At 44.2% G+C, this 26754-nt stretch overlaps 1 long non-coding RNA gene across 2 annotated transcripts in view; it reads left to right on the top strand.

Annotated features, from left to right (window-relative positions):
- Window positions 1-26754, top strand: part of LOC141058341 (uncharacterized) — a 119591-nt gene that overhangs the window by 4827 nt on the left and 88010 nt on the right. For both annotated transcript variants that reach the window (XR_012222141.1, XR_012222142.1), the window contains exon 3: window positions 12842-12890. This is a non-coding gene — a long non-coding RNA (uncharacterized lncRNA). The remainder of the gene's footprint in view (window positions 1-12841; window positions 12891-26754) is intronic.

Below are 26754 nucleotides of genomic sequence, written 5' to 3'. Positions count from 1 at the left end.
GGTTGTGTGAGGAACTGATAAGTGTGGAGGAGAGTAGGAGGTCTTGAGAGGATCGAAGATTACGTGAGCCTCGTGAGGGAAGATATTGGGAGATTAGTTCAGAGATATAGGGAGGGGACAGGTTGTGGATGGCTTTGTAGGTCAGTGTTAGTAGTTTGAACTGGATGCGTTAGTGAATTGGGAGCCAGTGGAGGGATTTGCAGAGGGGAAAGACGGGAGTAGCGAGGAGTGAGGTGGATTAGTCAGGCAGCAGAATTGAGGACAGACTGGAGTGGTGCAAGAGAGTTAGCAGGGAGGCCACAGAGGAGAGTGTGGAGATAATGAGGGCATGTACAAGAGTTTTAGTAGTTTGAGGGCTGAGGAAGGGACGGATTCTGGAAATATTTTTGAGCTGGAGGCGACAGGAGGTGGCAAGAGTTTGGACGTGTGGTTTGAAGGACAGGGCAGAGTCGAGAGTTACTCCGAGACAGCGGATTTCAGGTGCTGGAGAGAGCGTGATGCCGTTTACCATAATAGATAGGTCGGGTAGGGAAGATACGTGAGATGGAGGAAAGATAATGAGTTCAGTTTTGTCTACATTGAATTTTAGGAAGCGAGAGGTGAAAAAGGAGGATATGGCTGATAGACACTCAGGGATTCTGGACAGCAGAGAGGTGACATCTGGGCCAGAGAGGTAGATCTGAGTGTCAGCTGCATACAGGTGGTACAGAAAGCCATGGGACTTTGAGTTGTCCTAGGCCAAGAGTATAGATGAAAAAAGTAGGGGCCCCAGGACAGAGCCTTGGGGGACTCCAACAGATAGAAGGCGGGATGAGGAGGTAGTGTGGGAGTGGGAAACGCTGAATGTGTGGTCAGAAAGGTATGAGGCAATCCAGGACAGGGCAAGGTCTTTGATGCCAAGGAAAGAAAGAATTTGTAGCAGTAGGCAGTGGTCGACTGTCAAAGACACAGGACAGGTCGAGAAGTAGGAGGATGGAGAACTGTCTGTTAGCTTTGGCTGTGAGTAAATCATTAGTAATTTTGGTCAGGGCAGTTTCAGTGGAGTGGTGGGGGCGGAAGCCAGATTGGAGGATGTCAAGGAGGGAGTTAGTTGAGAGGTGGTAGGAAAGTTGAGCATGGACATGCTGTTCAAGGAGTTTTGAAGCAAACGGGAGCAGTGATATGGGGCGATAGCTGGGCATAGCAGTTGGGTCAAGGTTTGATTAAAATGCGGTTTTCTCTAGCAACCTTCCACGACAGCATAGGAGGTTGTCTCCACGCCCTAATGGGGGACAGGAAGTACGAGAGGTTAAAAGGTCCCACCCACCTCCCTCACCAGTGTCGTTCCTGTCCCCCATGGGGCATGGAGAGGTTCGGTATGCTGTGTGGCCGGCTGCTGCAGCGTACCTGGTATCTTAAGCCGGGCAGTGGTGGTCGGTGGCGCTGCCTCCCCTCCTCCAGACTGCTCCCGTCTTCTTAGAATTCGGGACCGTTCCTGGCCCACCCACGCTCTCCCAGGGGGAGTGAAGCGGGCCAGTGATCCCCGACCGGAGGTCTCCCGCAGCGCTCCGGTCTCTCCTCCTCCTGCTATGCGGTGACCCGGAAGTGACGTCACGCGCAGTCACTTCCGGGGTATGTCTGACGACTTCCTATCATGGCCCCCATTCAGCTGCCGGCGCGTGGAGCTCGCCAGCACCCGCTGTGCCTGCTCCAGAACCCAGGGAGGAGGAGGGGGAAAAAATGAAAAACTGCGCTGAGGGCGGGGTTAACCCCTTATTAACCTACCGGAAGACGCCGACAGGTAAGACGAAATCCCCTGTCAGCATGGACGGTTCTTCCTGCCCTGCGTCTGCAGAGCCCAGCGCTGCCACAGTAAGTGTTACCTGGGGTGGGTCCTAGTGGTGCGGTCCTGGGATAGAGGTCCTCAAAATGCTTCTCCCCCCTTTTTTATAGGGAGAAAAGTCTGCCCACAAAAACACCAATACCACCAGCAAGTCGGCCAAATGTGCCATATGCAGTGCAAAACTTCCCTCTAATTGGGTGAAAAAACTGTGTCAGGCTTGCACGGACAGGGTGGTCAGGGCTGAGCACCCGTCACTAATTGACGAAATCCGCAGCCTCGTTACTCATCAGGTCCAGACCTCTCTGGCTGCCCTGTCTCCCCCACCTCCTCCGATTGTAGGCTCCCCATCCCCCCAAAAAATGGAAAATACAAATAGAGGACTCGGAATCCGAATCAGAGAGGTCATATAATTCAGGCTCCGAGAGTTGGGAACAACCGGGAACTTCCAATTCAGCCAAAACTAGGAGATACCTCCTTTCTGCGGAATATGTGGAGGAGCTGGTCAGTGCTGTGCGGGCCACCATGGGCCTAGAGGACGAACCCGTTACTCAGTCAGCACAGGACCGCATGTTCGGAGGATTTGAGGGACCCAGACAAACAGGTTTCCCAGTTCATAAGAGCATAGTAGAAATGATCTCTCAGGAATGGGAGTACCCAGAGAAGCGCTACTCAGCCCCGTCGGAGCTCAGGCATAGATTCCCCCTGGAAGGAGAGGAGTTTAAATGGGACATCCCGAAGGTTGATGTCCAGGTGGCGAGAGTGGTGAAAAAGACGGTCCTTCCATTTGATGACATGTCCCAGCTTAGAGACCCGATGGACCGTAAGGCAGAAAGCCTCCTAAGAAAGGCCTGGGAAACTTCTGCCTTCTCCCTAAAATCAGGAATAGCGTCCACATGTGTCTCTAGGTCTCTTTTCCAATGGATAGAGGAACTAGAGAGTCATATTTCCCGGGTGACCTCCTTAACTCCCTTCCCATACTACAGAGAGCTACAGGCTTCTTGGCCGATGCATCAATAGAGATGATCCGCTCTTCCGCCAGAGCCATGGTCCAGTTCTGCAAGACGGGCCCTTTGGCTTAAAACGTGGAGCGGGGACGTGACTTCCAAGGTTAAACTCTGCTCTTTACCCTTCAAGGGTTAACATGTCTTTGGCCCGGCTGTTGTGAGTTCATTTTCCCCTCCGTCACTGAGGCCTGGTGAACTCCCTATTCTAGTGAAGGAAGGTAGTGAGCCTGATTATCAGGCACCTGGGACTAATGAAGACGATTGGCTGCGTGGAGTCACTGACTGGATTTAAGGCAGCCTACGCCCTTTCTGCCCTGCGGGTGATTTCTCTGTGGACTCTTGGACACCAGTCTGATTCCTGCTCTCCTAAAGCTAAGTTTTCTGTTTTGCCTTTTTGCATCTAAGATTTGTTTTTCTTTTTCTTGCTTTTTGGATTCTGCCACTCCCTGCTGGAGTGTGCAGTGTTCCTAGAGCTCTGTCTTCTGAAAGTACCTGAGTGCTGATTTAGTTTTTGAAGCTTAGTTGCTTCAGGGCCATTTTTATATCAGCTTGTTGGCTTTTGTCTCTGATAGGGTTTTGGCAGATTGCAGACAGCAGCCTTCCTATCCGTTCCTATCTAGGTAGTTTTTGGGCCCCGTCTTTGCTCAGCCTATCTTTCTGTCTGTGTAAGTGTTTTCATCTTGCTTCACCGTCATTATATGTGGGGGGCTGCCTATTGCTTTGGAGTCTGCTCTGGGGAAGTTAGATTTCCCCTTTCCTTCTTTAGGCCTATGTATCTCTCCGGCTGTGATCGAGGGGTCTAGGTCATCGTAGGAACCCCCCACGGCTACTGCTAGTTGTGTTGATAGGTTCAGGGGTCTGCAATCTGATAGTTGCCAACTTCTCTGGTTTTCAGGACTAGCTAGCATTTCTGTTTTTGCCTCCTACGGTGACTCAATCATAACACCCGGCCTTGGATGAAATTCTTGAAAAGGCCACAGATAAGAAGGTGCTTCCTGAGCAGAGGACCACAAAAAAGCGGCTTTTTTGAGCCCCCCCAGAATCAGCCATCCCAGCCGAGATGCAAGGGAAAGACGGGAAGATGGAGTTATGTAAGGGGAGAGGCAGGAACATCCTGGTCCCCCAGCAGCAGCAACAGCCACAAGAAAAACAATGACTCGACCCCGGTCAGGGGGGAAGGCTTTCCAGGTTTATTCACTCTTGACAGATGATTTCCACCAGCCCCTGGGTCCTCAACGTGATCAGGGAGGGCCTGCTGCTGGAACTCGAATCCTTCCCCCCGCGGGGTATAAGAGTTACCTCCCTACCACCTCGGGAGACTCCAGCACTAAAAACCGGCATCCAGCTCCTGCTACAATCAAACGCCATCTCCGGTCCCTGTGGAGGAACGGGGAAGAGGGCATTATTCCAGACTGTTCCTAGTGAGAAAACCCACAGGAGAGGCAAGAATAATAATAAATCTGAAGGGCCTCAACGACACATCGTATATCACAGATTCAAGATGGAGTCGGTGAAGACCGCCATTCCTCTGATAGGGCTGTCTCACTTCATCTCAACCATAGACTTAAAGGATGCCTATTTTCACATCCCCATACATCCTTCTCACAGGAAGTATCTAAGGTTTGAGATCCGCTAGGGTACAGAAGTCAGGCACTATCAGTACAACGTGCTTCCCTTTGGGATATCCTCTGCCCCTCGAGTATTTTCCAAGATTATGGCAGAAGCTGTGTCCCACATCAGAGGGCAGGGCATATGCATTGTGCCCTACCTGGACGACCTGCTGATAATAGGAGCTTCCTACCAGATCCTGGAAAGCCAGGTGACTCAAACCCAGAGTATTCTTCAATCATTGGGGTGGATCCCGAATATAAAAAAGTCACAGATCCAACCCTCCCAGGAGATAAAATTCTTAGGAATCCTTCTAGATTCAAGAAAACAAATGACCTTCCTCCCAGAAGAACATCAGAGGTCCATAATATCAAGGATCTCAAGTTTCAGGGAACAAAGGTCCCCAACCCTCAGGTCAGCCATGTCTATACTAGGGTCAATGACCTCCTGCATCCAGTCAGTGCCTTGGGTGCAGACCCACTCCAGAATACTCCAGTCCCACATCTTGGGGAGCTGGAACGGAGATCATACCTGCCTGAACAAAAGAGTCCAGACCCCAGGAAAGGTGAAAGTTTCAATAGTATGGTGGACGGACCGCAAGAATCTGTGCAAGGGAATCAACTGGTCCCAGATTCCCCTGGTCACGGTAACATCAGATGCCAGCAAAAAAGGCTGGGGAGCTGTGGTGTCCCGACAACCATTCCAGGGGTTGTGGAGCCAGAAAATGAGTGCAAAATCCTCAAACTTCAGGGAGCTGAAGGCCGTGGAGGGAGCTCTTCTGGCAGCAAGACACCTAGTCCAGGGCCATCATATCAGAGTCTATTCGGACAACGTAACAACAGTGGCCCATCTCAGACACCAAGGCGGCACGAGATCCAGCAGCCTAGAGGGCCTTTCAGGTCGAATATTTTTGCAGGGCCGAAAGACGCCTCCGTTCTCTAACGGCAGTCCACCTAAAGGGTACCTCCAATCTTCAAGCAGATTTCTTGAGCAGAAAATGCATCCAGCCTGGAGAGTGGAGCCTAAACCAAAGAATCTTTCAGAGGCTGGTCAACAGGTGGGGTCTTCCAGAGGTGGATCTACTGGCCTCAAGAGAAAATGCCCGAGTGAGAAACTACTTCTCCCTGAACCCCAGAGACAGATCCCTGGGGGTAGATGCCTTCGCCCACAGGTGGAGGTTTCGTCTGGCGTATGCCGCAACCCTGAGGAAAATCCGGGAGGATCGGACCCAAACCATTCTGGTAGCCCCGCTATGGCCAAAGAGGAGCTGGTACTCTCTAATTATGGAGCTACAGGTAGATGGGCCATTCCATCTACCCCTGGAAGACGACCTTCTCTTGCAGGGCCCTCTACATCACCCAAACCTCCGGGGAATGAAGCTAGCGGCCTGGTTACTGAGACCCAGATCCTGAGGGCCAGGGGACTATCAGAAGCAGTAATAACAACCCTCCAGAAATCTTGGAAACCGGTCACCATTGCCATTTATAACAAAATCTGAAAAAGTTTTCCTCATGGTGTCTGCCAGATTTGCCTGAGCCAGAAAACCCTAACATTTCCTGTATCCTGGATTTCCTACAGAGGGGGCTTGACCTAGGTCTAAAACCCAGCACACTTAAAGTTCAGGTATCAGCATTAGGTTCCATGTTCGTCTGTGACTTGGCCAACCACAGGTGGATAAAAAGATTCATCACATCAGCCACTAGGCTACATCAAAAAAGGCTAGTCGCCATTCCACCTTGGGACTTGAATGTCGTACTTTACGGGACTCGCTCAATCACCCTTTGAGCCCCTGCCATCCTGTACTTCTCAGCTGCTCTCCTGTAAAGTGGCCTTCCTTATAGCGATAACCTCGGCAAGGCGAATAGGAGAGCTCCAAGCTCTCTCAATCAGGGAACCCTTCCTAACAGTTAGGGACCATTCCATAGTTCTTTCCCTTGATCCATCGTTCCTACCAAAGGTTGTGTCTGATTTCCATAGATCGCAGGAAATAATTCTTCCCTCATTTTGTCAAAACCCAGCAAACCCTAAAGAAAAGGTGATTCATACGCTGGACGTGAGGCGCATAATTCTCTACTACTTAGAGTGTACCAAACCCTAAAGAATTGACCACAACCTATTTATCCATACTTCTGGTCCAAACAAGGGAAAGAAGGTAGCAAAAAACACCATTGCCAATTGGATTAAGAAAGCCATCTCCGAAGCATACCTGGCGCAGAACATCACTCCCCCTACGGGGATCAAAGCATTCAACACGATCTACCTCTACTTCATGGGCTGAAAGGGCAGATGCATCTTCAGAGCAGATTTGTAAAGCAGCAACCTGGTCCTCCTTACATACTTTCACTAAACACTACAGGTTGGACCTTGTGTCCAACCATGATCTAGTCTTTGGCCGAAAAGTTCTTCAGGCCGTTGTCCCCCCTAGTGCTGTATAGGTTGTTATGCCTCCTATGCTGTCGTGGAAGGTTGCTAGAGAAAATAGAATTAGACTTACCGGTAATTCAGTTTCTAGATACCTTCCACGACACCACTATTTCCCTCCCTGCATTCTTGGACAAAATTCTGAGAATCTTAAGGTAACCGATGCTATGGTAATCAGTTATAAGTCACTGGTGAGAGGGAGGTGGGTGGGACCTTTTAACCTCTCGTACTTCCTGTCCCCCATTAGGGTGTGGAGACAACCTCCTATGCTGTCGTGGAAGGTTTCTAGAAACCGAATTACCGGTAAGTCTAATTCTATTTTCTCGCATATTTCCCGCGGAAGGGAATTCCCGCGGAAATTTCCGCGGCAATACCGTAACGTGTGCACATAGCCTTAAGCTGTGTTCACACTGGGTGGTTTTTTTTTCCTGCAGCAAAACCTGATCTCTTGGCAGGAAAGAACTGTAGAAAAAAGCATAATATAATAATCTTTATTTTTATATAGCGCGAACATATTCCGCAGCGCTTTACAGTTTGCACACATTTTCATCACTGTCCCCGATGGGGCTCACAATCTAAATTCCCTATTAGTATGTCTTTGGAGTGTGGGAGGAAACCGGAGTACCCGGAGGAAACCCACGCAAACACGGGGAGAACATACAAACTGCTTGCAGATGTTGTCCTTGGTGGGATTCGAACCCAGCGCTAACCACTGAGCCACCGTGCTGCCCATGTTTTTTGCTGTGTTTTTGATGCGTTTTTAGTACGTTTTTTGCTGTGGTTTTAGCATGCTAGATTTGTCTCTTGATAAAGTTTAGTGTTGAACAAAAAAAGTTATATTTCATAGAATCGGGTATTGACACAAAAACCACAGTAACACATAATACCTGGGTTTTTGTTGTGTGTGGGGTTTTTTTTCAGTGTTTTTCACCATGCGTTTAAGTCAATGGGTGAAAAAAACGCTGAAAGTGAAATGCTCTATGTCCAAAAAACCATGCAAAGCACAAAATAAGGATGCCAAAAAGTGTGCATGAGATTTCTGAAATATCATAGGCTTTGCTGGTACTGTAAAATGCAGCGGAAAATTAGCATAAAAAGCATTAAAAGAACACAGCAAAAATGCCTAGTGTGAACTTAGCCTAAGGCTGTGTGCCCACGTTGCGTTTTTTTAAGCATTTTTGAAGCGCTTGTGCCGGATCAGATGTTTCAGAAACGCTTAAAATAAGCATCCCATTAATTTTAATGCATTTTGGCCTTTTTGTGCCAATTGATGCGTTTTTTTTCCGCATAGGAAACGCTTAGCGGCTAAAAACGCAGCATGCTCATTATTTTCAGCTTCAGTCCGCGTTTTTAGCTGTTTCCTATGAGTCCAGAAGACGCGTGGAAAAAACGCATAAAAAACGTGCGGTTTTTGTGCAAAAAACGCACGGAAAAAAATGCGCAGAAAAAAAGCGCATTTTCTGGGAAGAAGTCCGGTTTTGTATCAGTTTTTAAACGCTAACGTGGGCACATAGCCTTAATCAGATTTTGACACAAAAAAAAAGCTGCAAAACCTTATACCTGCTTTTTTGGTGTGGATTTTCAGTGTTTTTTCACCTCAAATTACTTTTAATGGGTGAAATACACTGAAAAAGCGCAGAAAAAATGCTGGAAGAAGTGACATGCTCTATTGTGGAAAAAAAACAAAAACATGCAAAGCACAAAATACTGGTAACCAGAACAAAACAAGGCGTCTATAAGATTTCTGAAATCTCAGAGACTTTGTTGCTACTGTAAGGCTGTGTTCACACGTTCCGTTTTTCCCGGGGATTTACCAAAAAATCCGCTCAAAAAAACGCCTAAAAGAAGCTTCCCATTCATTTTAATGCATTTTGCACTTTTTGTGCATATTGATGTTTTTTACCACGAAAAAAACGCTTTGCGGTAAAAAATGCAGCATGCTCACTAATTTCGCGGTAAATTCCGCATTTATAGCTATTTTCTATGTGTCTGGGGATGCTCCGGAAAAAAAGCGCATTTTCTGGGAAGGAGTCCGGTTTTCATGCAGAAATTTTCTGCATACGTGTGCACATAGCCTAAAATGCAGCTTAAAATGTATATATTATATAATATAATTTTTTTTATTTTTAAAAAGACACATACAGTACTTCTGGTGATAGGTACATAGATCTGTCACCCAGCACTTGGTCCCACCTATTTTACATGGGCCCTTCTAAATTATGTAGATAAACACACTCACCCAATTCTAAATCTGACATTTACCAAGTTTGGAAGAAAGTGCTTCTACCCTCTTATAAAAAAAAAAAAAAGCACTTTTTTCTAGAAAATCTCTCCATGGAGATGAATTGGATCTAGGTATCTTCACTTTTTGCTCTTTTATGGTGTGCTATTTTTTAAAGGGAACCTGTCACCAGAAATAACTATTACCCTGCAGATATGGGGTTACATGGCTGGCATCAGGAATTTCGGGACCCCATATCGGCAACATTTTTAGGTCCCCTTGAGACTCCAGCCAGCCTCCACCCCAGCTGTGCCTTCACCCCTCGAACCTTCCACTGTCCCACCGTCCACTTTTGGAAAAACTCCACATCTGTACCCAGGGCTGCCATTAGGAATTTCAGGGCCCCATACTGGCAAAATTTTCGGGGCCCCCTTTAGACTCCGCTTAGGCTCCACCCCTCAAACTGTCCACAGTCCCACCGCTCTCTCTTGGAAAAACTCCACTTCTCACCAATCACACATTAACAGTTCCCGTCACCAGATCACACATATAGCCGGCAGCTTTTGTTTTGGCCAAAAGATTTTTTAAAGCCGCCATCACAACACTGTAGACACTTTTTTGTCTGAGCTCTACTCTACTTTAACCTATTAAATATTTGTTAAAATATGCAATACAATTTAGGTATATTTTTATTTATTCTTCAATTTTTAAAATGAACAATAATATCACATACAAGGGACAAATACCACTACACCACATATTACCACCACATAGTGACCTATAATACCACATACAAGGAAGAAATGCCGCAACACCATGTCCAGAACACTTATTACCACCACATAGTGACTGAATACTACAATACTGATCAGTAATAAAGAAAAACCAAAACATAATACTATCACCATAAGTGCCATTATAAACAGGAGATTTGTACTTAGTATGCAGTGTCTGTGTACAGATAATACAGTGATCAATGACATTATACACAGGACCTCTGTATATAGTATACAATATATAGCGTCAGTGTATAGGTAACACACTAACTCACCAGTGACGTCTCTAGGTGAAGTCCTTCATCCTTGCTTTTCATCTTTTATCCAACACAGGTCGCCATCACGTCTTCCAACCAGGGCTCGTCTCCGCAGGAAATAAGTTATCTAGGGTAGTAGAGGCCCTATTACTATGCAGGGCAACACCATCGCTTTTTTTCTTCATCTGGCGTAGTGTAGAGGTTGGGGAATGTGTTGTAGATTACTTTTATTTCCTGCAGAGACGAGTCCTGGCTGCAAGAAGTGATGGCAGTGTGCGCTAGATGAAGAACTTCAACTAGCGACATCACTGGTGAGTCAGTGCGTTATTTGTACACTGACACTATGCACTGTATACTATATACAGAGTTTCTGTGTATAATGTCACCAGTGATCACTATTATCTGTCCAGGAACACTATATACAGATCTCCTGTGTATAATGGCACTGGTGATCCCTGTATTACCTGTTTACTGACACTATATACAGAGCTCCTGTGTATGTCACAGTTAATCACTATATTATGTGTACACTGACACAGTATACTTTATTCAAAGCTCCTGTGTATAATGGCGCTTATGGTAAAATTAGTATTGTAGATTTTTTTTTTTAATTAATGATCAGTATTGTATTATTCGGTCACTATGTGGTCTGGTCATGGTGTGGTCGTATTTGTCCCTTGTATGTGGTATTATTCGTTAACTATGTAGTGGTAATATGTGGTCTGGCCATGGTGTGGCAATATTTGTGCCTTTATATGTGGTATTATTCGGTCACTATATGGTGGTAATATGTGGTCTGGTCATGGTGTGGTCGTATTTGTCTCTTGTATGGGTATTATTATGCATTTAAAAAAATATATGTGAAACATTCCCTTAAAGAAACATAAATAAAAGTATACCTTTAAAAGAGTACAGGATATTTTAATAAAAATTTAATGAGTTAGGTTAGAGTAGGTCCCGGCCAGAAGAGTCTACCTTGTCGTGGTGGTAGCTTAAAACAAAATCTTTTAGCCAATACAAAAGCTGCTGGCTTTATATGTGATCTGGTGTTAGATGGAAACTGATAATGTGTGATTGGTGAGGATGTGGTGCAGATGTGGAATTTTTCCAAGATTGGGTGGTGGGACTGTGAAAGGTTCGAGGGTGGAGGCAGAGCTGGTGGTGGAGTCTGGGTGGAGTCTCAAGGGGGCCTGAAAATTTTGCAGTTATGGGGTCCTGAAATTCCTGGTGGCAGCCCTGGCGGGGACTCAGTAAAGGTACTGTCACACTTAGCGATGTACCAGCGATCCCGACCAGCGATATGATGCGGTCAGGATCGCTGGTACATCGCTAAGTGGTCGCTAGTGAGCTGCCACACAGGCAGATCTCACCAGCGACATCGCTGGGGACGGGGGTCGCTACTTACCTGTCACACTAGGCGATCCTGCGTCCTCCCGCCCGGCTCCACGCTCGTCGCTCGTCTCTCCACAGGAAGCTGACGACGAGAAGCGGTCCTGAACGTTCTCGCGCGATCAGCGATAACCAGCGGGGGAGAGGGTCGTTGGTAAGTATCAGACACAGCGATGTCGCTAGCAATATCGCTATAAAGTCACAAGTTATAGCGATATTGCTAGCGATATCGCTTAGGCCGGTTTCACATTAGCGCTTTTTAAGCGCACGCACGGCCGGGGGTAGCTCCGTCCCCGAGCCGGCTCTCTGCCCGGCGTGCCCGCCCCTTGCTTGTAGCGCCGCCTACTAGCGGACAGCGGCGCCTGCGATCGGCGCACCCTATCTTTAGCATAGGGTGCGCAGGCCGTGCGCTAGTTGCGCTTTGACCTGCGCTGCGCACTTTTGACGGTGCGCCGTGCGCGCCAAAATCACAAAATCAAACTTTTCGGATTTTGGCGCGCACGGCGCACCGTCAAAAGTGCGCAGCGCAGGTCAAAGCGCAACTAGCGCACGGCCTGCGCACGATCTGCGCACCCTATGCTAAAGATAGGGTGCGCCGATCGCAGGCGCCGCTGTCCGCTAGTAGGCGGCGCTACAAGCAAGGGGCGGGCACGCCGGGCAGAGAGCCGGCTCGGGGGCGGAGCTACCCCCGGCCGTGCGTGCGCTTAAAAAGCGCTAATGTGAAACCGGCCTTAGTGTGACAGTACCATTACAGAGCAGCCACTGTAACCGCGCCCCGGCCCTGACTGACAGCTGAGTCTCAATACAGAGGGAGTGTGATTCAGAGTATGTATACTCAGAGAGGTGACTGAAACAGAATGCTGGCTGGGAGAATAAAGTGAATTTTTTTCCCCTTTATTTGGCTGCGGGCAGGTGCCAGGCAGTTTAATAACTCTATTAACCTGCAGATTAACCCCATATCTGCAGGTTAATAGTGTTATTTTTGGTTACAGTTTCCCTTTAACACCTGGGGACGATTTATCAACCTTTTATCCTAGACAACTAAAGCAAGGCTTCATGAATGCTTCCCCACAACTGTCTTGTACCAAAACATATTAGATGGTACCCCTCGAATACCCAGTAAATTTTAACAAGCCTATTGCACAGTGAGGGGTTGGAGATGGGGTTGTCCAAGCAGTGGAAAACGTTAATAGCTGCTGCCGTAAAAAAAAAAAAAAAAAAAAACACTGCATACAGGTGAGGAAAAAATGCCACTGTTTTTTTTTTCTGGATAAAGCTGACTGAATATTTGTTTTTAAATATGCTTGTGTGTACCTACCTTAATACCTGTCACTTCCTTTCAGGTCTGACTGTCCTTGTAAGATGTATACTGTAAGAATGAAGAACTCGTCTGTAAGTTGACAAAAACCTGTTCTTATTATTTGCCTGGAACTTGCTTAAAAATCCTCAATGAAAAAGGTTAAAAATTGGCATTTTTTTTTCTTCATATCTGTCTTTATTAAAGAAAAAAAAAAAGTATTAAAATTTTGTAATTTTCACAGTTGCCACTGTGGCTGTTTTAGACTCCTACATCCAGTCATTCAGGAAGTGTTTTCAACAGAATCCTTAGGCTATGTGCACACGTTGCGGATTCTGCTGCGTTTCCGCAGCGGTTTTGGCCCTGCGGAAACGCAGCAGTTCCGCTGACATGGTACAGTACAATGAAACCCTATGGGGTTTCAAATCCGCTGTGCTCACAGTGCGTTTTTTTTCCGCGCGGTTTTGCTGCGGTTTACAAACCGCAGCATGTCAATTGTTTGGGCGGTTTCCGCAGCGGTTTCACACCTTTAACATAGTAGAGGTGTGAAACCGCAGGGCAAAACCGCAGACCAAACTGCAGGAAAACCGCAGGTCACTTTACCTGCGGTTTTACCTGCGTTTCCATGCGGAAAAACCCACAGCGGAATCCGCAACGTGTGCACATAGGCTTACAATAAGGGGCAGGTTTATGATGACAGGTAAGGGTAACAACACAGCTGACAACACAGGATCCACAATCACAACAGGCGATATCACAGCTCCCACTCTCTTTACAATGACCTTTGCACATGCTCATTAGATGTTTTCTTACAAAAAAATAAGGTTATTGTCTGTTCATTGTGGGTAATCTACATGTGAATTTCCTGAAACTGGAAGCTAATCTAATGAAGCCCCAATGGCCAATGTGAAAATTTCAAAATGTTTCGGTAATCTATAAAACAGATTGTGTTAAGAGGGGAAAAACATTGTAAAAAGTTTTAGAAAAATAGATTGAATGCAAAACTTTATTTTAAATTCTAGGTCATTTCCTGATGATAGCATCCCTTTAAAAGTTTTACAGTTCTATATAATTTCTAAGTTGCGTTCTAGCTAGTGGTATTTGTTATATAGTGTATACATGAGGTCCTATATGGATATTTGTTGTGATTTATCAAGCACTTGATACAGTCAGCTCACTGTGCAAGTGGTGCAACCTTATTTCTCCCTTTTCCGCATTCAATAGAGAAATCATTTATGATTGAACTCTTTTATAAAGAACAAATGTTGCAGTGAAACACTAGCCTTCTGAAAGTGAATCTGTCACCAGTAGGGGCAGAGACCTTGATTCTAGCGGTGTCTCACTTACTGAGCTACTTGCTGTCATTTTGCTAAAATCTGCTGCAGATCTAGCAGTTCTCTGGATGCTGAGCTCTGTGTACCCCTGCCCACATCACTAATTGGCAGCTTTCTGTGTACACTGTACATGAGAAGAAAGTTGCCAATCCGTGGTGGGGACGGGATTATACAGAGCTCATTTCTGGCAGCAATGTTTCCTGATCCTCTAGTGATAATCTCCAAGTTTTCAAAACTACAGTAAGCAGCCCAGTAAGTGACACATTACAGGGTTCCTGGTCTCTGCTCCCACATTATGCAGGTGTCAAAAACCTGGTGACAGATTCTATTTAACAATCTGAAAGATTTTAGTTTTTCGCAATAATACTAAGGGTATGTGCACACGTTGCAGATTCCATTGCGGATTTTGCAGAATCCGCAGGTAAAATGACCTGCATTTTACCTGCAGATTCCCTGTGGGTTTACTGTGGATTTTGTGCGGATTTCACCTGTGTTTTTACACCTGTGGATTCCTATAATGGAATCGGTGTAAAAACGCTGCAGATTCCGCACAAAGAATTGACATGCTGCGGAACATAAACCGCTGCGTTTCTGCACTGAATTTTCCGCAGCATGTGCACAGTGGATTTGGCTTTCCATAGGTTTACATGGTACTGTACACTGCATGGAAAACTGCTGCGGATTTGCAGGGCCAAATCCGCTGCGTATCCGCAGCCAAATCCTCAACGTGTGCACATACCCTTACATGTACGATACACACTTAGGGTATGTGCACACAGTGCGAATTTGCCTGTGGATCCGCAGCAGATTTGCCTCTGCGGATCCGCTGCAGATCCGCAAGTCATGTACAGTAAAATGTTAATCTATGGAAATTAAAAACCGCTGTGCACATGCTGCGGAAAAATCCGTGCAGAAACGCTGCGGGTTCATTTCCGCAGCATGTCAATTCTTTGGGCAGATCTGCATCGGTTCTGCACCCATTGACTTGTATTGATCCGCAGCAAAACCGCAGGTCTAAAAAAGATCTGCGGTTTTGCTGCGGATGAAACGCTGCGGATCGGTAGGGGGGAAGAGTGTGGGCGGTGACTGTGTGCGTGTATGGTGTATGGGCCTGTGTGTGTGTGTGTCCCATCGGGCTATGCCTTCTACCCTGACAGTGAGTGACACATTAGCCAATGATGGGACAGTAGTAGTCTCATCATCCTGCTAATGTGTTGAATGTAAAAAACAAAACAAAAACATACAGAACATACAACATACTAACCATACATATAACATACAACACATAACATAGAGTACATACTTACCAATCACCTAATTCCCCGAAGCCCTCAATCACCTGTAATAAAGATAAAATAATAAACCAACCTATATTTACCTTTATGCCGTAGTTCAATTAATAGCGAGGGTCCCACGACGATTTCCCCTATAGAACAGTGACATCAGGTGATGTCACTGCTCTACAGGGGCTCCAGCGGTGAAATGACAGGCGGAGGTAATGCCAGGAGAGAGGTCACTTCAGTTCATTCTCTCACTGGCAATGCTGAGTGAGAAAATTCCCACACAGCATTGTCGTAAAGTGAGAGAATGAACCCACTTGACCTCTTCAATGATGCACTGCAGGAGGATTATCTCCTGTCAGTTCATCACTGGGAGGCCCTGTAGAGCAGTGACATCACCTGATGTCACTCTTCTACAGGGGAAATTGTCGTGGGATGCTCGTTATTAATTGGACTGCGTCAGACAGGGAGTATACGGTTGGTTTATTTTTTTTACTTTTTATTTTAGGAGATTGAGGTCATCGTTTGGATCTGGGCGAGCAATAAAAATATGAAAACTGTGTCGTGTTTTATTTCATTAAAAGACTTTAGGCTTATGTGTGTAGGTGTTTTTTTTTTAACTCTTTCAAAAGATTAATAACGGATAGGTGTCTTATTGACGCCTTTTCATTATTAACCGGGCTTAATGTCGCCTTACAATAGCAAGGTGACATTAACCCCTTATTACCCTATATCCCACCGCTACACGGGATTGGGAAGAGTGGGGCTGAGTGCCAGAATTCGTGCATCTTATAGATGCGCCTTTTCTGGGGCGGCTGCGGGCTGGTGTTTGTAGCCTGGGGGGGGCAATATCCATTGCCCCTTCCTAGGCTATGAATATCAGCCTGCAGCTGTCTGCGTAGCCTTTATGGCTATAAAATATAGGGGGACCCCACATAATTTTTTTTTTTTTTGGGGTCCCCCTATTTTAATAGACAGTAAAGGCTAGGCAGACAGCTGCGGGCTGATATTCATAGCCTGGGGAGGGGCCATGGGTATTACCCCCCCCCTTCCCAGGCTACAAATATTGGCCCCCAGCCGTCGGCTTCCCCCCTCTAGCGCAGAAAATTGTTCGGCTCCATGTATTGCTATGCGGCCGCACACTCCGATCCAGGTGCCGGCGGCAATGCCGGGTATTATCATGTGAGACTCGGCCGTATTTCTCGCATGTGTGATCCTGGCCTTACAACGTAAAATGAAGCCTGTATCCCCACCTTGGAGCGAAGTGTCATCTGATGTTTATTTCAGGGGCTGGACTAGTTGCTGCTTTACTGAGCATGCGTCTGTTCTCAATCCCAATGTATGCTCAGTAGATTCTTGTCAATGTGCAGTATGCAAAGTGACAGTGCACTGCCTCACCTGCTCAGATCAGAAGGGATGAGCTGTTAAGAGCGCACTGTTAGTGCATGTTGTAAGAAGAATAAATACCCGGCGTACAGGAAAACAGAGACCAGCACTGTCCTAGCAAGAGACGTCCTACTTTTAAAAAGGGGAATTCAGAAGCAGAATATCTGTGGAACATTGCATACATCTAGACGATATCCAGGGAAATTATTAAATGGAGAGTGGGCAAAGATAATTTTCTAGAGAAAAATAAAGCTTATCACTATCGTGTCAGAACAATTAAATATGTTACTTATTTGTTCAAACTCGATAGACTATCCCCCTCCCCCAAGGCTTGCTCCCTTGTACTAGCCATGCCAACTCTGACATCACCCAAATCTCTTTTAAGGTTGGCTCTGGCAGCGATATGATGTCAGAGTACTGTGGTAGTATTGCTCTCAGCAACCATAGACTTGTCAGGAGTTGCTTTAACTTCCACTTAGCTCCCGAATGGTGCCTTATTGTTTCCTCGTTATTCATGACTTCCAATCAACGTCCAAGCTTTTACTTGCAAACTTAGTCCAGCATCCAAAGGTGTTAAATAATTCACCAGGTTCAGCACATCTTGACATAAACTTTCTTTTTTTATTAATTAAATCCTGCATTAAAATATATCCATACATTCTTATGCTTTTCGAGTGTCATGCACTCATATTCATAGATTGTTATAGAGGTCCACACAATACAACTTTAAAATATCTCCACCGCGTATCAAATTATTATGCAAATGTTATTTTTCTCTTATTTTCTTAAATAGTCTATGCAAGCTAGTCAGTATAATGCTCAAATGATTAACCGTTAAAGTATCAAACACATTTTATTAGAGAAATCTACCAATTATAACAATATATGTTTTCAAAACTAAAAAAAAAAATCAAAATGCACTGTTCAAAATTATTATTCACAACAGGGTTTCAAAACCTTTTATAGGTTGTAAAGGACTCAAAATGGTCATTTGTTGAATTCGCAGCATTAAGAGGTCACATTTACTGAACTCAAAAGTTTTTTCAATAACATAGGATCACTTCTTCGATATCAACTTCACAATTCTTGCATTTATTGAACTTTGTGAGGTTTTTGATAGTTTCTGCTTGAATTTCTTTGTAGGATGTCAGAACAGCCTCCCAGAGCTGCAGTTTTGATGTGAACTGCCTGCTGCCCTCATAGAGCTTTTGCTTGAGGTTACTGAAAAGGTTTCTCAATAGTGTTGAGGTCAGGGGAAGATTGTGGCCACACCATGAGTTTCTTTTCTTTTATGTCCATAGCAAGCAATGACTCGGTTATTCTTTGCAGCATCAGATGGTGCACTCTCATGTTTGAAGATGATTTTGCTAAGAATGACACTGTTTTTCGTTTTGTGCCATAGAAGAAAGTGGCAGTGAGGCTGGGTTCACATGTAGCGGTACACTCGCGGAAATTACCGCGAAAATACCGGAATTCCATTCCGCGGGAAAATCGCATTTTAAATTCCGGCGATTTTCCCGCAGGAAAATTAGCATTTTGCAAGCGTAATTAGCTTGCAGAATTGCTAGCGTTTTCCAAGCGATCTGTAGCATCTCTTGGAAAACTGATTGACAGGTTGGTCACACTCGTCAAACATAGTGTTTGACGAGTGTGACCAACTTTCTACTATTGAGGCCGCCTATGCGGCATCAATAGTAAAAGATAGAATCTAAAAAATAATAATAATAAAAAAAATATTCTTATTCTCACCTTCCGACGTCCCGCGCAGCCTTCCCGCCTCTCTCCACGCTCCCAGTCCCAGTAATCCTTTGCGATAATTACAGCGATGATGTCCGTTCTCGGACGTCTTATGGTCATTTGCGATGACGTCATGCGAATGACCGCGAGACTTCGCGATCCCGCGAGAACGGACGTCATCGCTCGCAAAGACTTACTGGGACCGGGAGCGTGGAGAGAGGCGGGAAGGCTGCGCGGGACATCGGAAGGTGAGAATAACAATATTTTTTATTTTAAATTCTATTTTTTACAGGGATATGGTACCCAAAGCCCGGAGGACAGTCTCCTCTCCTCCGGACCGTGGGTACCATCCGCAAATGTTCTGCTTACTTTTCGCATGGTGTGCACAGCCACATGCAGAAAGTAAGCAGAACAATGCATTCTTATGGGTGAGGGATCGCTGCGATTCCGCAAAATTAATGAGCATGCTGCGTTTTTTACCGCGAAGCGATTCCGCCACTGTAAAAACCGCAGCATTAGCACAGCATTGCGGAATCCCATAGGAATGCATGGGATGCTTATTTTTTGCAGCAAAATCGCGCAGTTAAAACCGCCGCGGAAACGCGAAAAAAAACGCCACGTGTGAACTCAGCCTGAGAAATTGTTTATGTATTTTGCCTAGATCATTTTCGCACCTTCAGGAAACCTGAAGGGGCCTATCTGCTCTCTCCCCCATGATTCTGGACCAAAACTTGACTCTGCCACCTCCTTGCTAATGTAATGGGCACACGTTTACCACAACAGAGAGGGGCCAGAAGACTACAGCGTCTAATTTCACATACTCGTGCACTAATTAGAAGCACTTTTCCTTTGATATTTAACAGTGCAGGTTTCTGGTAGCAGTGCAGGGGTTAAACTGTTCACCTGGGAGTTTTGGAAGCCTTCCTGCTTGGATGGTCTCAGCTGGTCAGTGTTGGCCACTCCTCTCTCCTAATATATGTGTGTGTTTCCTCTGTGTGCAATTCCTCATCCTTTCCTATTTAATTTGCTTCCCTTTTCTCCCTAGCATCCCTCTCTGTTGTCTGTGGGTGCATGTTTGTATGTTTGATATTTAAATTTATCCCTGTACATACTCCCTTGTTAGTCTGGTTTGTGTATGTACATACACTATTACTCCTCACTTCCCAGGGTGGGGAGGTATACAGATATAGGACTTATTCAGGAGGTCAGCAAGGTACGTGGCCCCAGCATCTACACCATCAAAAGTAATAGAGAGCAGAGATAGCTAGGGTGCCCTTAGCGTTGGGGATAGGGAAGGAGCCCCTGGTCCCGAGTATTCCGCATACAGAGTTGTGACAGTCACACCTTTGTTTGAACATGGTGGCCATCCACCAACCAACCATTACTCCATCTATCTGGACCATACAATGTTGCACGCACTCATCAGTAAACAAGACTGTTTTAAAGTTGGTCTTTATGTATGATCAGCTGGGTCAAGAGTTGAAGAGGGCACAGGGACAAGAGACTTCCTATTTCTACATATACCAGAGGAAACAGAAGAATTAACGGGGTTGAAAAGGTTAATATTTGCTTGTTTGTATAGTTCTTTTATTATTTCTTTCCTGTCACTAAAGGCCCTGTCACACTAAGCGATATTGCTAGCAGTATCGCTATAACGTCACTGCTTTTGTGACGCAGCAGCGATATCGCTATGTGTGATACTTACCTCTGACCGGCTCCCCCGCTGATTATCTCTGATCGCGCAAGAACGGCCTGGGCCGTTTCTCGTCGTCAGCTTCCTGCTGGGCTTCCTGTGGCGCCGACGAGCGACGCGGGCGGGAGGACGTCTTCATCGCCTCGTCTGACAGGTAAGTAGCGACCCCCGACCCCTGCTATGTCGCTGGTGAGATCTGCCTGTGTGGCAGCTCACTAGCGACCACTTAGCGATGCACCAGCGATCCTGACGGTGTGTCCTGACGGTACCTTTAGCAAAATTTCTTTTGTTTTTTGTTTTTTTTCTTTTCATGAAATTGGATGTTTTTACCAGCATACACACTTTACACTCATGTTGTTGTAGTCTATTATTGATAGTAACACATAGTATATATAATCGACAATCTTTGGGCCATGCTTTCCTGGCTCAAAAAAAAAATCTCCAACAGGAATCTATTTGATGTTATTAATCGCCCAAGTGAGTTTAAGATTTATGGTAGATAATTTTTGGAATATGATAAACAAAAGTAAGGTGCTAACCTCCTCCCTTTCCCCTTCCACTGAGGAATCAACAAATTGTCAATAAATTGATCATAACAAGTAATGGATGATTTAGAATGATTGATCTCAATATAGATAACCCCTTTGAGACTTAGCCTGTTTTCATCTTTCTGACCATGCCAAGTTTTACAATTCTGACCACTGTCACTTTATTAGGTAATAACTCTGGAATGCTTCAACGCATGTTGGAGATTCTGAGCTTGTTTGTTTTCTTGTGACATATTGTACTTTATGATAGTGGTAGAATTTCTTGCGTTTATTTGTGAAAAAAAATGTAAATTTGGCAAAAATGTTGAAAATTTCACAATTTTCAAACTTTTAATTTTTATGCCCTTAAATCATAGTTATAACACACAAAATAGTAAATAAATAACATTTACCACATGTCTACGTTACATCAGCACAATTTTGGAACCAAAATTTTTTTTTTTTGTTAGGAAGTTATAAGGGCTAAAAGTTGACCAGAGATTTTTTATTTTTTCAACAAGTTTTACAAAACCATTTTTTTAGGGACCACATCACATTTGAAGTTACTTTGAGGGGCCTATATGACAGAAAATACCCAAAAGTGACACCATTCTAAAAACTGCACCCCTTAAGGTACTTAAAACCACATTCAAGAAATGTATTAACCTTTCAGGTGCTTCACAGGAATCTTTGGAATGTGGAAGGAAAAAAATAAACATCTACTTTTCCTTTCACAAAAATGTTCCTTTAGACCAATTTTTTTTTTACTTTTGCAAGGATAACAGGAGAAAATGGACCATACATTTTGTTGTGCAATTTCTCCTGAGCATGCCACTATGTGGGTATATCTACTGTTTGGGCACACGGCACGGCTCTGAAGGGAAGGAGCGTCATTTGACTTTTTGAATATAAAATATGCTAGAATAATTAGCGGTTGCCATGTCGCGTTTAGGCACATCAGGTGTTTCTCTAAACAGTGGGGGTTTCCACCAAGTGACACCATTTTGGAAACTAGACCCCGTAGGGAACTTATCTAGATGTAAATTGAGCACCTTGAACCCACAGGTGCTTCACAGAAGTTTATAACAGAGCCGATGAAATTAAAAAAAATCAAAATTTTTCACAAATCTTTTTAGCTCCAAATTTTGCATTTATAGAAGGGTAAAAGGAGAAATTGTGCCATACAATTTGTTGTGCAATTTCTCCTGAGTACGCTGATACCCAATATGTGGGGTATATCTACTGTTTGGGCACACGGCATGGCTCAGAAGGGAAGGAGCGCCATTTGACTTTTTGGATATAAAATATGCTGGAATAATTAGAGGTTGCCATGTCGCGTTTAGAGAGCACCTGATGTACCTTAACAGTGGAAACCCCCAACAAGTGACACCATTTTGGAAACTAGACCCCATAGGGAACTTATCTAGATGTATATTGAGCACCGTGAACCCACAGGTGCTTTACAGAAGTTTATAACGTAGAGCCGAGGAAATAAAAAAAGAAAAAATTTTAGCTCCAAATTGTGCATTTACATAATGGTAAAAGGAGAAATTACGCCATACAATTTGTTGTGCAATTTCTCTGGATTAAGCTGATACCAAATATATGGAGGAAAACAACTGTTTGAGCGCACGGCAGGGTTTGGAAGGAAAGGCGCACCATTTGACTTTTGGAATGCAAAATTTGATGAAATAATTAGCAGACGCCATGTTGCGTTTGAAGAGCCCCTGATGTGCCTAAACAGTGGAAATCCCCCACAAGTACACCATTTTGGAAACTAGACCCCTTTGGGACCTTATCTAGATGTGTATTGAGTACCTTGAATCAACCCCTAGGTGCTTCACAGAAGCTTAAAACGTTAAGCCGTGAAAATAAAAAAAATCTAATTTTTCCCACAAAAATCTTTTAGCTACAAATTTTGTATTTTCACAAGGACAAAAGGTGGAAATGGACCCCAAAGTTTGTTGTGCAATTTCTCCTGAGTTCATCGATACCTCATATGTGGTCGAAACCTACTTATGAGGCACAGTTCAAAGCTCAGAAGAGAAGTAGTGCCATATTACAGTGCAGATTTTGCTGCACTTGTTTGAGGGTGCCATGTTACATGGACAGAGATATTGAGGTTCCAGAACAGCACAGCCCCCATAAGTGACCCCATCTTACCAATTAAACCTCTCAATGAATTCATCTAGGGGTGCAGTGATTATATTGACACCACAGGTGTGTCACAAGCTTTTATACCATTGGGCAGTGAAGAAAAAATTTAAATTTTTAAGACCAAGATTGTGTGTTAGTCCCAAGTTTTACATTTTCACACTGGGAAAAGCGTAAAAATGGCACCAAAATTTGTCGCACAATTTCTGCTGAATGTAGAAACACTCCATATGTGGCTGTGCAGTACTACTTTGCCATACGGAGTGACTCGGGAGGGACGGTGCGCTATTTGCCTCCTGGAGCACAGATTTTCCTATACTAGTTTGAGGATTCCATATAAAGAGCCCCTAAGTGCTAGAAAAGCTGAACCCCCCCCCTCAAGTGACCCCATTTTGGAAATTATAACCCTTTTGGAATTTATCTACAGATGTAGTGACGATTTTGACTCCATGGATGTTTTCCAGAAACAAGCAGCAGTGGATGTTACTGAGTGAAAATTGCAAACTGCCGTTGTAGTGACCAGTACATTATGCCCAGCTCATGCTTCTGGAGACACGCACCTGCAAATTAGGTGGGCTCTCATCACTACAGAAATACCAAACATGTGGGCGCTATATATTTTTTAGGCGCATTGGGGCTCAGAAGGGAGGGAGGCATTTGGATTTGGAAGCAGAAAATTTGCTGAATATTCTTTTGGAGGGTGAGTAGCCATTTCGCTTTTCCAGAGCCTTTGTGCTACCAGTAACGTGGAAGCCACCTATATTTCCATTAACAGATTACAGACCTGAGAGAGGACTTGCTTTTTTTGTGGATTGAGTGGAAGCTTTTATTGGGAACATTTTACATAACGTTTGGGATCACAGTTATCTGGCACTCTACGATGACTACTTACTTTGTAGTTTCCAACTAAATCTCTGAGGGACGTGATTCCGATGAAACCCCCGATGGATCCATTCACTATTGCAGTGTTCCCCAACTCCGGTCCTCAAGCGCCACCAACAGGTCATGTTTTCAGGATTTCCTTAGTATTGCACAGGTAATAATTGCATCATCTGGACAGGTAAGAATTCAAACAACTGTGCAATACTGAGGAAATCCTGAAAACATGACCTGTTGGTGGCTCTTGAGGATCAGAGTTGGGGAACACTGCACTATAGTGAGGCAGTAGTTACTCTGGACTCCATCTGGCCTTTGTTCCACGGTTTCCTTCTTTTCAGAAGTGCACAAAACTGTGGCAGACGGCACTCTTATGCAATCCTAAAAAGACGGACGCCGCCAGGTCACAGGTCAGACGGTGTCCAGTGCCTTCATCTGCCTCATTATAGGGAATCTTCTGCCAGAGGTTCTGTCTGAATCACGTATTTCAGAGATTTACAAAGAAACCCCAGTGTAAGCGCAGAGCGCAGGATAACGGTGTGCCGGGACTTACTGCGATCTTTAGGTGGCAGAATGAAAAAATCAACAGCATGTGAAGAATTGGTTTTATTTTTTATGCAGTTCCTCGTGCGTTATAAGTGGTTAGGTGATTTTATTTTTCGGGTTGGTGCGATTATAGCTATACCCGATTTTATATTGGGTTTTTATGTTTGGCTACTGTCACACACTAAAAGACGCTTTTTATTGTGAAAACAAGTTTTTGCATCACCATATTTTGAGAGCTATAATTTTTTTTATTTTGGCCAACAGAGTCATGTGAGGGCTTGTTTTTTGCGGTACTAGCTGATGTTTCTATTGGTACCATTTTCGGGAACATGACATTTTTTGATTGCTTTCTATTCCGATTTATGGGAGACTGAATGAACAAAAACTAGCAATTCAGGAATTGTTTTATTTTTTTTTTTTTTTTTAATACTGTTCCGCGTGTGGTAAAATTTATAAAGCAGTTTTATTCTTCGGGTCAGTACGATTACAGCGATACCTCATTTATATATTTTTTTTTATGTTTTGGCGCTTTTACACAATAAACTATTTTATAGAAAAAATAACTTGCATTGCTTTATTCTGAGAGCTATAACTTTATTTTTGTGCTGATGGAGCCATATGCAGCTTGGTTTTGCGGGACAAGATGATATTTTCAGCGGTACCATTTTTATTTATATCTGTCTTTTTGATCTTGTTTTATTGTACTTTTTGTTCAGTGGTATAATGATAAAGAATTATTTGCCTAGTTTTTTATTATTTTTACAGTGTTCCCTGAAGGGGTTAACTAGTGGGACAGTTTTATAGAGCAGATCGCTACAGGGATTTAAAAAAAAAAAAAAAAAAAAAAAATTTACACTTTATAATTTTTTTTGTTTAATAAAAATTATGACCTTTGGATAGCAATTCTATTTGTTCGAAGGAGAGTATTGTAGAAGACTAGACAACAACAATATTGAGTGAATCTTCTAATTTTCCTTTTCGTAGCCTCATATATTGTCTCCTTCCTCCACGCTGTGTGTTTTTTTGCCATTTGGCTTTTATTGTTTGTACTTTTTTTTATTTGAATACATTTTCTTGACAAGTAACTGATTCCAAAAATTGATTTCATATAATGAGAAAGACACATTTAGATTGATTGTTCTTTATATTTAAAATGTAATCAGTGGTTCAATTTTTTATATTGTAAATCAGAAGTAAACATGAAAATAAGTAACTGCAACATATTTATCAGAGAATTTTACTTTTCTCTTGCTGGATTGATCTTTCTCTCAATTTTTTTCAGTTAACGCTATCAAATCTGTCAGTGAAGACAGGTTTACCCATTACTGAGATAATGACAGTTTGGGCTTTTAAAATTTTGTGGAAAGAAGGAACGAGAGGCAGGCAGACATTTTGCCGCAATTGTGGAATTACTCCACATAACTTTGAGCACAAACTATTATCTCACTAATGGGAAAATCTGTTTCCACTGGAGACAAATTTTACTTATAAATTGAAAATTTTGAGAATAAATTATCGGTTCAGGAGAAGAAAGAAGCAGAATGTTCTAATAAGATCTATGACAAAGTGTCTTATTTCATGTGTACTATTGATTTATGGAAAGAAAAATTCAAACATTTACTCTTTAAATCCACTTGTTTTCCCCTTGATTTAGAGGTTGATGATGATCTAAAGTTTTTTTTCATACCTTCCAAGAATATAAATGGATACCACGCAATCAAGAACAATCCCAAGACCTTTATTATAGGCAAAGCTAAAAGGTCCATAAACAGTCCACCACATTGAGGATACAATAGTCCAGAACACGAATGCAGTTCAGTAACAGGATGAATGTCCAAGGAGATGAGAGTCCAATAATCCAGCAGAGGATAAAATGGGTCCACATGCTTCCCCTTCTCTCTGACGTGCTGTCCTCACACGATCATCACCACACAGGGTCTCACTTGAACATCTCCTGTCCTCCCCAGCCCCCTCCTTATGTCCAGGGGTAGTCAGACAGGTTGGGGCGGTTTTCAGGCCTCCCAGACCTGACAAAGGTACTGTCACACTTAGCGATGCACCAGCGATCCCAACAACGATATGACCCGGTCAGGATCGCTGGTGCATCGCTAAGTGGTCGCTAGTGAGCTGCCAAACAGGCATATCTCACCAGCGACATAGCAGCGGTCGGCGGCTGCTACTTACCTGTCAGACGAGGCAATGAAGACATCCTCCCGCCCGCGTCCGCTCGTCGCCACAGCAGGAAGCCAAGCAGGAAGCTGACGACGAGAAACGGCCCAGGCCGTTCTTGCGCGATCAGCAATAATCAGCGGGGGAGCCGGTCGGAGGTAAGTGTCACACATAGCGATATCACTAGCAATATCGCTACTGCATCACAAAACCAGTGACGTTGAAACCATATAGAGAAAAAGAGGCATGTACATAGC

This window comes from Dendrobates tinctorius, unplaced genomic scaffold, assembly GCF_039654945.1.
Source record: "Dendrobates tinctorius isolate UK_male_01 unplaced genomic scaffold, ASM3965494v1 ptg000211l, whole genome shotgun sequence".
NCBI classification, from domain to species: domain Eukaryota; kingdom Metazoa; phylum Chordata; class Amphibia; order Anura; family Dendrobatidae; genus Dendrobates; species Dendrobates tinctorius.
Note: the sequence above shows the minus strand (reverse complement) of the source record. Positions and strands in the feature narration are given on the sequence as shown.